Source organism: Quercus suber, unplaced genomic scaffold (assembly GCF_002906115.3).
Source record: "Quercus suber isolate HL8 unplaced genomic scaffold, Cork oak 2.0 scaffold_182, whole genome shotgun sequence".
Lineage (NCBI taxonomy): Eukaryota > Viridiplantae > Streptophyta > Magnoliopsida > Fagales > Fagaceae > Quercus > Quercus suber.
Window position 1 is genome coordinate 171,804 of NW_027069640.1, and position 11,015 is coordinate 182,818.

General features: G+C 33.1%; 2 long non-coding RNA genes across 2 annotated transcripts; both read right to left on the minus strand.

The window, feature by feature from the left end:
- Window positions 1-3,287: 3,287 nt before the first annotated feature.
- Window positions 3,288-3,992, minus strand: LOC136069635 (uncharacterized). Its single transcript, XR_010630868.1, has 3 exons — window positions 3,883-3,992; window positions 3,519-3,594; window positions 3,288-3,358 (listed from the first exon to the last, which is right to left on the minus strand). It is a non-coding gene; the product is annotated as an uncharacterized LOC136069635 (long non-coding RNA).
- A 4,486-nt stretch (window positions 3,993-8,478) lies between these two features.
- LOC112040784 (uncharacterized) lies at window positions 8,479-10,173 on the minus strand. Its single transcript, XR_010630869.1, has 3 exons — window positions 9,970-10,173; window positions 9,481-9,872; window positions 8,479-8,919 (listed from the first exon to the last, which is right to left on the minus strand). It is a non-coding gene; the product is annotated as an uncharacterized LOC112040784 (long non-coding RNA).
- Between the last annotated feature and the right edge of the window lie 842 nt (window positions 10,174-11,015).

Below are 11,015 nucleotides of genomic sequence, written 5' to 3' on the forward strand. Positions count from 1 at the left end.
AACAAGGAAAATAGTACTCAATTTTTAAGAATTTGTTGATGTAGCAATGTAGGTTTGGCTGATATTGCACTAATTAATAGCTTAAATAAAAAAAAAAATTGGTAAATTATTGTTTCACAATCTAGGATGTAAAATGTTTCACACAATATCCGTATCTTCAGACCAGATGTCCATATTTTACACATTATATGAAAAGGTGTAAATATGATACAAAGGATTTTAAACATTATTAGATGTAAAACAATTAAAAAATTTTCCCTTACCATTCAAAGAATGCATGATCAGGCTTTACGCAAAATATCTTTTTAAAGCTGATTTTTATGTTGTAAAATCTTCACATATACAATCATGTATGAGTAGTCCCACGTCCCAATTCAGCTAAGAATCGACAATATTACATAACCACAACAGTCTCAAACCTTTTTAAAGAAAGAAAAGGATAGAAAAGAAACAATTGGGTATCTACCTTCAGATTTTCGAGGAAATACAAAAATAGCAGCAACCCGAAGATTGAAATGAAAATTGCAAAGCAACTTTCCCAGAGATAGTTACTTGTTTGGAGGCCCTGACCAAAAGAACTGCAAAAATGGCGCAAGTAAGACTTTAAAATTTACAAAGTCTAGGGAAAATAAATATGTTGAGCGTCTTGAGACGAAGATATCTACTTGGGAGATATAGCAAGAAAGACCTTAGGGGGCTGTTTGGTTTTTGTGTTTTCATCACTCATAATTCTCTTTTTATTACCCATAACTCAAAAATGGTGAGACCGACGGAGAGAGAGCTTGTTTGGATTTGTTTTCAAGTTTTGTTTCTATCATTTAGTTCTTTGATTTTTGAGTGATGAATTATAGAAACTGAAAACACATTTTAGGCATTTTCAAGTTATAGAAATAGAGTTATAATGGCATTTTTGTAAATATATACACAACTTTTGAAATTTCAGCTGCAACTTTTGATTTTTAAGATTTTTTTTTTTTTGAAACAAAGCAACGGTCAGAACTGAGTTCAGTTCTAGGTGCCAAACGGGTGAGGTTTGGAAAATTGGGGTATTTTAAGTAATGAATGATGAGTGATAAAAATTGAGTGAAAAATGATGAATGATGAAAAAAAAAAATACCAAACAGCCCGTAAGTATTTTATGATAAGGAAACAAAAATCAAGGTCACTGGCTAATAATATGGCCTTAGCACTAAAGGACCTCCAAGTCACCAACCCTTTTAAGTATGCGGTGTACTTGGCCCTGTACATATCCCTATTCCAAAATGGTGGCCCCTATGTATATATGTTAGTAGGGATGGCAATTTTTGCCCGACCCGCGGATACCCGGTCCGGCCCGACCCTAATGGGCCGGATTTTACCCGGTCCGATTAGAAATAGGGTCGGGTATGGGTTTAAAAAAAAAACCCGAACCGGGTCCGGGTCGGGTCCGGGTTTTATAAATAAAACCCGAGACCCGGTCCGAAACCCGACCCGTTAAAAACCCGGGACATTAAATTATGAAAATACCCTTGTATATATATAAACCTATTCTAACCCTAATCCCTAATCAGGTTATCCCTCTCCCTCATTTCTTTTCTTCAGCCTCCCTCGCCTCAGCTCAGTCCCTCGCCTCCCTCAGCTCAGTCCGCCCCTCGCCTCCCTCAGCTCAGTCACGCCTCATTTCAGCTCAGTCCAGCAGCTCCAGCTCAGTCCGTCCCTCAGCTCAGTCACGCCTCATTTCAGCTCAGTCCAGCTTAGTCCGATCACTGTGAGTTCCCTTTCTCTAACTCTCTCTATCTCACATACACACAATAAAGAATTTGAGCTTATTGAGAAGTTTCATGGAGGCACTGTTTTCAATTTTGTGTTTTTTTTTTTTTTTCGGGTATTCTTGGCTCTATTGTATAATTTTTGCTATGCTTGTTTGTTAATTTGTTAGGAATTTAAGGTGTGGATTTCAGTATTCTTGGTTATTTATATTTGTTGATTTGAGTTTATTCATTGTTTTGTTGAAACTGGTATAGAACTCAATGAATATTATATGCCAGAATTTGGGAATCTTTTTTTTTTTTTTTAATGAGGTTATTAATTTTTGTAATCCACAACTCTTTTGATTGATAGAAAATTATTAGTACACACTGAATCTAGATTATGGGGAAATTATTATCTCATAATATCAATTTGTTTGTTGATTTGTTGCTTTTTTTTGTGAAAGCTTTATTGGGGTAGTTGTGTTGAAGGACATTTAAGGTTGATGACATGAAAGTGGAAGCAATTGGACTTGTTTGGCATACGAATTTAGTGAGCTTTACTTGGTGATTTTGCCGAAGGAACTTACAGTTAAACTCTCTCTCTCTCTCTCTCTCTGNTGCAAGTCTAACATATAGGAATGGCAACGGGTCGGGTTCGGGTCGGGTTTTTGCATACCCGAACCCGACCCGCGGGGCAAAGCCCGTAACCCGGACCCGGCCCGTTTAGGGTACCGGGTTTTTTTCCGGCCCCGGATCCGCCCCAGCCGGGGCCCCGTTTAAGATTGGGCCCAATCCGTGGCCCAACCTCAAAAAAAAAAAAAAAAAAAAAATTTAAGCCCAGATTTTTTTTGCCTAAACTAAGCCTGCACTCAGTCCAATTCATTAAGCCCCCACGGGCCCCATTTAAGATTGGGCCCAATCCGTGGCTCAACCTCCAAAAAAAAAAAAAAAAAAAAAAAAAATTTAAGCCCAGATTTTTTTTGCCTAAACTAAGCCTGCATTCAGTCCAATTCATTAAGCCTTTAATTTATTAGCCGAATCCTGAAATCAGTCCAAATTTATTTTTGCCTGCAAACCATAACTAAATCATAACTAAAATCAACAAGATCATAACTAAAATCACTGTCTAAACAAGTAAACATAAAAATAAAATAAATCCTACAAATCCAAGAAATAAGTATCAAAAGTCCAACGAGTCCAAGAAATTAAAAAGCTACAAAATATATCCCACAAGTTTAGAATAATTACAAACCAACAAATTAATCCAACAAGTCTAAGAAATTAAAAAAACTACTAAATTATTACAAAATGTTTAATCTTCATCAATTGTGATACAACTACCATCAATTGTGGCACAACTCCCATCATCTTCATTTGGCTCCCCATCATCAAGAATTGATTGAAATGTAATATCTCCAGATATAGTTGAAGAACCTACAACAATAATGAATTAAAAAATGGAATAAACTTCATCAAATTGTAACTAGCAAATATAAAAACACACTTTGATTTTATAAACAGAAATTAGACAATTACTGACCGTTGATTTCACTCCATAACTGCTGGGTCTACAGTACCTGAAACCGTCACCTTGCCCTGCTCTGCATCTATTTCGGTTTTAAAAACGCCTAGCAAATGGAAAAAAATGGACCCAAAAATTAGAAAGGCAAAATATAATCTTTTTAAACAAAGAATGAAAGAAACTTCATAGGAAAAAAAAAGCACAAATTTTGAGTACATGCGTAAATCAGCACAAGAAATTGAATTAAGTTTATGATGGAAGAGTACCATCAATTTTCTGCAAGATTTTCTTCACTTTCTGCTTACATCCATCACAATGTATATTCACCTTGAGAACACATTTCTGCATGTACAAGCAACCCAAAGAACAAAACTAGAGTAAAGAGAACTATCATTCAAAAAGAGAACCTCCAAAAAAAAATACCAAGCTTGTTATTAGAAATGACTACACATATGAAAGGATTGAGTGTGCAATGCGAACAAATAAAGTCATGAAAATAAAAAAGTAAAAAGGAAGTAAAAATTAAAATTGTTTGGAGTTCAAAATGAAGCATAGTTCTTCAAAGAAAAAAACAAGAGAATAGCTACAATGTGTGAGTGAGTGAGTTAGTGAGTGGCAGAGAGAGAGTACCTGGACCTTCATTATCTCTTCTTTACTCATGGCTTCTACTGAAATGGAACAAACAGAAGGGTACAAGAATGGAGAGAAAAAAGGGGTTGCTAGTAGATCTGAGAAACAGAGGACAGAGAGAGAGAGAGAGAGATTTTTAAGATTTTTTTTTTTTTTTGAAACAAAGCAACGGTCAGAACTAAGTTCAGTTCTAGGTGCCAAACGGGTGAGGTTTGGAAAATTTGGGTATTTTAAGTGATGAATGATGAGTGATAAAAATTGAGTAAAAAATGATGAATGATGAAAAAAAACAAAAAACAAAATACCAAACAGCCCGTAAGTATTTTATGATAAGGAAACAAAAATCAAGATCACTAGCTAATAATATGGCCTTAGCCCTAAAGGACCTCCAAGTCACCAACCCTTTTAAGTATGCGGTGTACTTGGCCCTGTACATATCCCTATTCCAAAATGGTGGCCCCTATGTATATATGTTAGACTTGCAAAAGCCGAAGGCCATAGACTGATCCCACATTCCCCATACTAAGCACAGATTGGACACTGTCTGGATCGTTATGATGTGTTCTTGATATGATGCACATTATAATAATGTGACATTAAAATTTTTTGTTTATTTTTTTTCCTAATATTACCATAATTTAAAATTACAAAGTATTTCACATCATCTTAATTTCATCATATTTCTAAACAATGTAATGTTGTATTTTATATTGAGATTATATTAATGTAAAATTACAATAACGTAATATTATGACAAAATGTAACATCACGGCGAACCAAACACCCCAACCCCTAATGGATAATTCATCAGCAAAGTTCCAACCAATGTTAAGGTCTTATTTTATTTTTATTTTTTAATTTTAATATTACAATTTATCTAAGAAAAAAGTTATTGAATTTTATTTTAAATATTTGTTTATTACATTTTAATTGCAAATGAATTTTTTAATCATTAAAAATTAGTCACGTGGATGCATAAGCTGAGAGAATTTCCACTCTATCATTCACAAATGACAAAAATAAAATTGAGAGATAAATTTTAGAAGCCAGTAATAATATATACTAAATTAAGAGTATATGGGACTTGTTTAAAACTGACTCAAAGTCAAAGTCTAAGAAGTGTTTTTGCATTTTGCCCCAAAAATAGTTACTAGTAAAAATTTTTGTTAATAGAAAAAGATAGGAGACGATGAATATAGAAAACCTAGCTTGGACATATGACCATATTCCATATATAACAATACCTGATACTAATGCCATTAGTGGTTTAAGTATTTAGCAAGTGGAAACTGTGCTGAAAGTCATGCTTTAACAAATGTGTAGGACAACGGACACTCCCCTTGAAAATGAAATTGCGTTAGAACTAATACAATCTAAACTAAAATAGAGGAATGAAGTACATGCAAACCTTAGATTTCGTAGTCCCCACCAGAAACAGAAAAAGAACTTTTGTGGAAGATTTGAGGATTGAACAATACCAGATTGGAGGGCTTCAAGAAATATTCCAAAATCAAATAGTGTTGTATTTGGTGTATTTATTGGGCAAGAAGCATCTAGGGATGTGTAATTTTTGTAACTGTCAGCACAGCTAAAAGAATTTCGTCCACATCCATTTTGATTTCCACAGACCGAGTGCCAGCAAGCTGTCTCCCATTCAATAGAGAAAAAGTACCGTAAGGCTCCAATTACCTGAAAGACGACCAACATGTCATAAAAAGTCAACAAATCCATCGAATCGGATAAAGAATACTGGTATTAAGAATGAGGGGCCTAACCCATCTCTACTATATATCTGGGCAGAAAGAAAATGCAAGCAGGAAGGTTAGAGATGATTAAAGTCACATCCCAATTACAAAAGGATGCCCAAAAAGCAACATTATGGGCCAAAATATTCAGGTTCTTGGGAACAAAACAAAAATCCTAACAAGAGAGAGATCTTAAAGATTCATTTACACAAATCAAAACATGAAGAAAATTCGGTGTAAATGTATCAGAAGAATTTTGGAGAGCACGCATCTAAAACAATTCATCAAAGTAAGTATTTATATCGTGTCAAGTTGGCCACCTACAAACTAGCTGAATATATTTTCAGCTTTGCCTTTTAAACAATAAAATAAGTTTTCAATTTTATAATCTTACCTCCCTCCCTCCCCACGAAAAGAGAACTTAATCAAGAATTTCAAATTAAATTTTAATTATATTTCAATTTTGCAACAAGTATCTTAATTATATTTTAATTTGATGTCAAATATCTTTAATTTTTAAATGAATTTAAAATTTAAAAATATAAATTTACTTAATTAAAATTTATTATTCTTTTATGTAGCACTTTGAATATAGCACTCTAATTTAAGGCTATTCAAAACCCGCTCGATTCGATAAATCCATCCAACCCAAAGTGGCCCGATTCAAACAACTATGGTAGTCGATGGTGGTTTTGTCACCAGAAAAACTAACTCTAGGTTGAGTAACAGATTTCATAATTTGATACCTATTTGGCCCGATCTAACAAATATTCTCTGCCATGGCCGCCTTTAACATTGTTGTTTTCAACGCTTGAGTCACTATTCTCTCTCTCTCTCTCTCTCTCTCTCTCTCTCTGTGGGGCAAAATCCAACCGATATCTTCTTCCGGTCATTTTTCTGTTTCATTGTGCTGTTAATGGTTTCACCAGAATCACCTACCACCCATGAAAAGCCTGACCCGGTCGATTCACTCCTCCTCTTCAAGGGAGTCAATGCCGTACCGGTGGCTGTACCGGTTTGGCCAGCAGTATGATATATTTCGAATACCGGTCAATATCGGTGTACCGTTTTGGGTTTACCGCTATTTTTTATATTTATAAATAAATGAATATAGATATGTATGTATGTGTGTGTATATTATAATAAATATAAAAGTTTACCATAAAAAATTTCCTCAATTTAGAACTAATTATTCATGGTTTTAGACTTTAGTATCAATTAAAAGAAAAAAAAAAACGCAATATAAAAAAATAGAAACCTTAAAAGTTACCATTGCATACTAAGAAAACAAATAATACTAATACGTTAATGCAAATAAGTTACTATTCTGTCCTAACAAAAATTCAAAAATTGCAAAACTTAAAAAAAAAAAAAAAAAAAAAACTTTTTTCTGTACTAGCCGGTATTGCTCGAAATTGGCCGAAAAAATTCAAAAATTGCAAAACTTAAAAAAAAAAAAAAAAAAAAAAAACCTTTTTTCTGTACCAGCCGGTATTGCCTGAAATTGGCCGGTACGGCCGGTACATGGCCAGTACGCCCAGTATTTTTTCCAGTACGAAATAGGAGGGTTACATGTACCAGTATGCTTGTCGGTACGGTATATACCGGCCAGTACGGTACGGAATCGACTCCCTTGCTCCTCTCTAGTCGACAATAGGTTAAGTTTTCCTCCACCTAATTAAATTAGGTTGAGTCCGAGTTGAGACCAAACCCAACTTGATTCTACGCGTGGACATTCCTAGTTTAACTCCCATTTGAAGGAACATCCAATCCATTTAAAATTAATCTAAACTTCCTTAAAAAAAACTTATTAGTAATTCAAATATAATTTTTAATAAAAATTTTACCTTGTTCTAAAAATTATGCACAAAAGGGTTAAATTTTTAGATCAAATAATAAATAATATCCAATTGACATGAAGTGTCCTCAAGGTACAATAAAAATGTAATCGATTCTTGAGAACGTCCTTCATGCTTATAATTTGGTAGTAACTTTAATACATTGAGCACATGGTGTAACATCCAATTGGATTGAATATATAGTAAACTTAGGCAGTGCAATATTATTTGTTAGTAATTATGTATTGTTATGGTTTTAATTTGCAACAGGTTAGAGAGATTAGATGCTGAAGTTTGGGATTGCAAGTTGAAGGAATTCACATGAACAAAAATCAGATTGTTATGCGAATTCACATTTGAAATTTAGTTGAGGCAACAATTTCACCTCACTTTCAAAATACTGGCTTGAGTGACATTGCTAGAATTTGAGAGTTTTTTTTTTTTTTTTTTTGAGGAAAAAATAATACTTATTAGAACATACGAACATGAAAATAGTATATAGAGTTTATAAAAAAAAGAATGTTATAATATATTACATAACCAGAGTACCACTATAAATGAGCCATACCTTTGAAGTAGTAGTATAGGGTTATAAAGACTAAAACTCTAACACACACAACCAATGTGGGATAAACATTCTCCTTTTTTTTTTTTGGAAACTAGTAATACTTATTAGAACACATGAACATGAAAGTAGTATATAGAGTTTTTTTTTTTTTTTTAAAAAAAAGCTTATAATATAAATTTTTTTTTTTTTTTTTTTTTTTTTTTTTTTTTTTTTTTAAGCTTATAATATATTATATAGCCAGAGTACTACTACAAAATGACATAATCTTTGTAGTAGTAGCCTGGGGTTATAAGTACTGAAACTCTAATACACACAACCAATATAGGACAAACATTTTCTTTTTTTTTAGGATATAGTAATATTTATTAGAACACATGAGCACGAAAGTAGTAAATAGAGTTTTTTAAAGAGACTTATAATATATTACATAACCAAAGTACCACCACAAAGAATTTAGTTACAAAGTTCTCTATAGTTAGCTTGAAATTGACCATAACTGTAAAATGGAGGTCTAAATTGTTAACTCTCACTGTCTAAAGTTACACTACAACAAAAAATTACTGGGTAAATCTCTTGAGGCTTGATGAGTCTATAATTATTAAGTCTAATAAGTAATAACACTGAGTAATTGTATAATTCACCCTTAATAAATATGTACTCAGTACCTCAAAAAACTTACATGACTGGCGAGGATGTACAGAAAGAAATTGAATGCAGCTTTAATCCATCCATCAAATTTGCCAGCATTTCTCGGAAGGCTCTTCCAGGTTAGGTAGATCTGAAGAATTCTAGGCACATATTGAAAGAGAACAACCGCGTTCAGTGCCTTTATTATTGCTGAAGGTCTCGTGCCTCTCATTTCTTTAAAAATGAATGGAAATACCACCTGAATACATTGCAAGAAGTTTAGTTCAAAAGAATTTGGAAAATATACTTTTTTAGATAAACAAAACAAAATCCAATTTAAAGAAAATGTAAAACTATAGTTTAGTGACTTTAGTCCCCTTAATTCTGTACAAGTTATCAATTTGGACCCAAGCTAATTTTGAGACAGTACATAGAGATAAGCTCGAGGGGCAGAATCGACCCAGGATTGCGATTTTAATAACCTGAGACAATTTCCCATATCTTGTTATTACTTTCTTTTCTTCTATACAACAAAGGCCAACCACTAAAAAAGCACCAACGAAATTAGGAATAAGCACTTTTTCCACAACATTACTTAGAAGGTTTCCTAAAAATGCTCATGGGCAAAAATACAATAGAATATGAAGAAATTTTTGAGAGGCTGAGTTTTTAATATGAAAGAACAAATGACAATAAAAGAAACAACTCATGAATGCAATTATGTAGTGACTCATGAATGCAATTATGTAGTGAAAATGTGGTGGAGTTAATATTGTTGTGGCCGTAGAAAAACAAATTATTTGAAGAAAGCTACCCTTACCTGTGGGATGGGAAGAATAACAAAAAAGTCGATTGGGTAGGAGATGTACTTCCTCCAAACTCCTTCCCCAACACTAGAATTTGAACTAGTTTCTCCATGCTTCTTGAAGAACCTCCGCAAAACAATATGAACCACGTAAATGAAATCGGAGACTGTCCGAAAAACATAAACCGCGGTCCTCAACTTTTTTTTCCAACAAAAGGCACCTCATACCATCATTGATCACAGGAATGTAAAAGAATAAAGGATCCACAATTGCTGCAATTACAAAGGAGGATAGGAAGAGATAATTCCATCCTTTGTCATAAAGATTATCATTATTGGAAGGTTGTGATTCTTCTTGATGTACTACTCCATTATTCATTGGGTTTTGCAATTCAATATCCCCATTCCTGACACAAAAATATGCAAACATAAAATTGTAAGTTAGTGATTGATTCTTATCTATCTATGGGATTAGTAAATTAAACATAAAATAAAGAAACTAACATTTCACCGTTCTCTCGCGGATTCCCCCGGTTACTCATAACTATGTTGTATGAATTTATGACAACGCAAATGTCCAAAACAAAGAATCAGTCTCTGAACTATATCCCCTAACTAAATTTACCAATGGAATTTTGACCCCTGAAAATAATGTGAAAAAGATTAGACAATTTTCCATTCTCATTTGCTCGAAGTGCAATCTCTCCACACTAGGCACCCAAAGGCTTTTCTTTTTGGCTAGCTATGCACCATTATATAATCTATAATATATATAAATTGAGACTGTTTGAGGAATGGTTAATCTTATAATATTGTGTCATATCAATTTTTTTTTTTTTTAGAAGAATGTCACATCAACTTTTGAGTCATCACAATTTTACGTCTTATTATTTTAATATATATTTTTTCATTGAATTAAAATCTATTAAAATCTTAATAAATTATATGTGATAATCTTTTTGGTGTATTGCACGAGTTATATTTATATATGGTAAAAAAATCGTAGTAAGATAAGAAGAAAAGATTTTTATAAAGTTAATTATACGTACCAAACTATCTCAATACAAATTGCAAGACTTTAAGCATAATTTAATTGGTAAAATGAACCCCAAAATATGAAATAAAAATTATAAACACTGTATGACTAATTGTTTGGGATATTTCAATGAAAACAACAATATTAAATAGTTCTAAAGAAGAACCCCCCTGCAGAAATAAGAGAATGAGAATTTATATGACAGAAATAGAATCTAACCTGGTAAACTTGAGGAGTCCAAATCTTCTGTCCCACTCTTCCTGCTCCACTCTATACTCCACAAATAAATACTTACCACGTGTTCACCTAATTAATTAAATATTATCATTATTGACTTATTAATCCTACAGTTATTAATTAATAGTATCATGTGGCAAGTATTTATTGGTGGAGTATAGAGTGGAGCAGGAAAAGTGGGACAGAAGATTTGGACTCAAACTTGAGTCGTTATGCAGGCATTTTACAAGGCGTAGCAAGAGAGACCAGGATTTGGAGAAGGCGAAGAGTCGCTGAA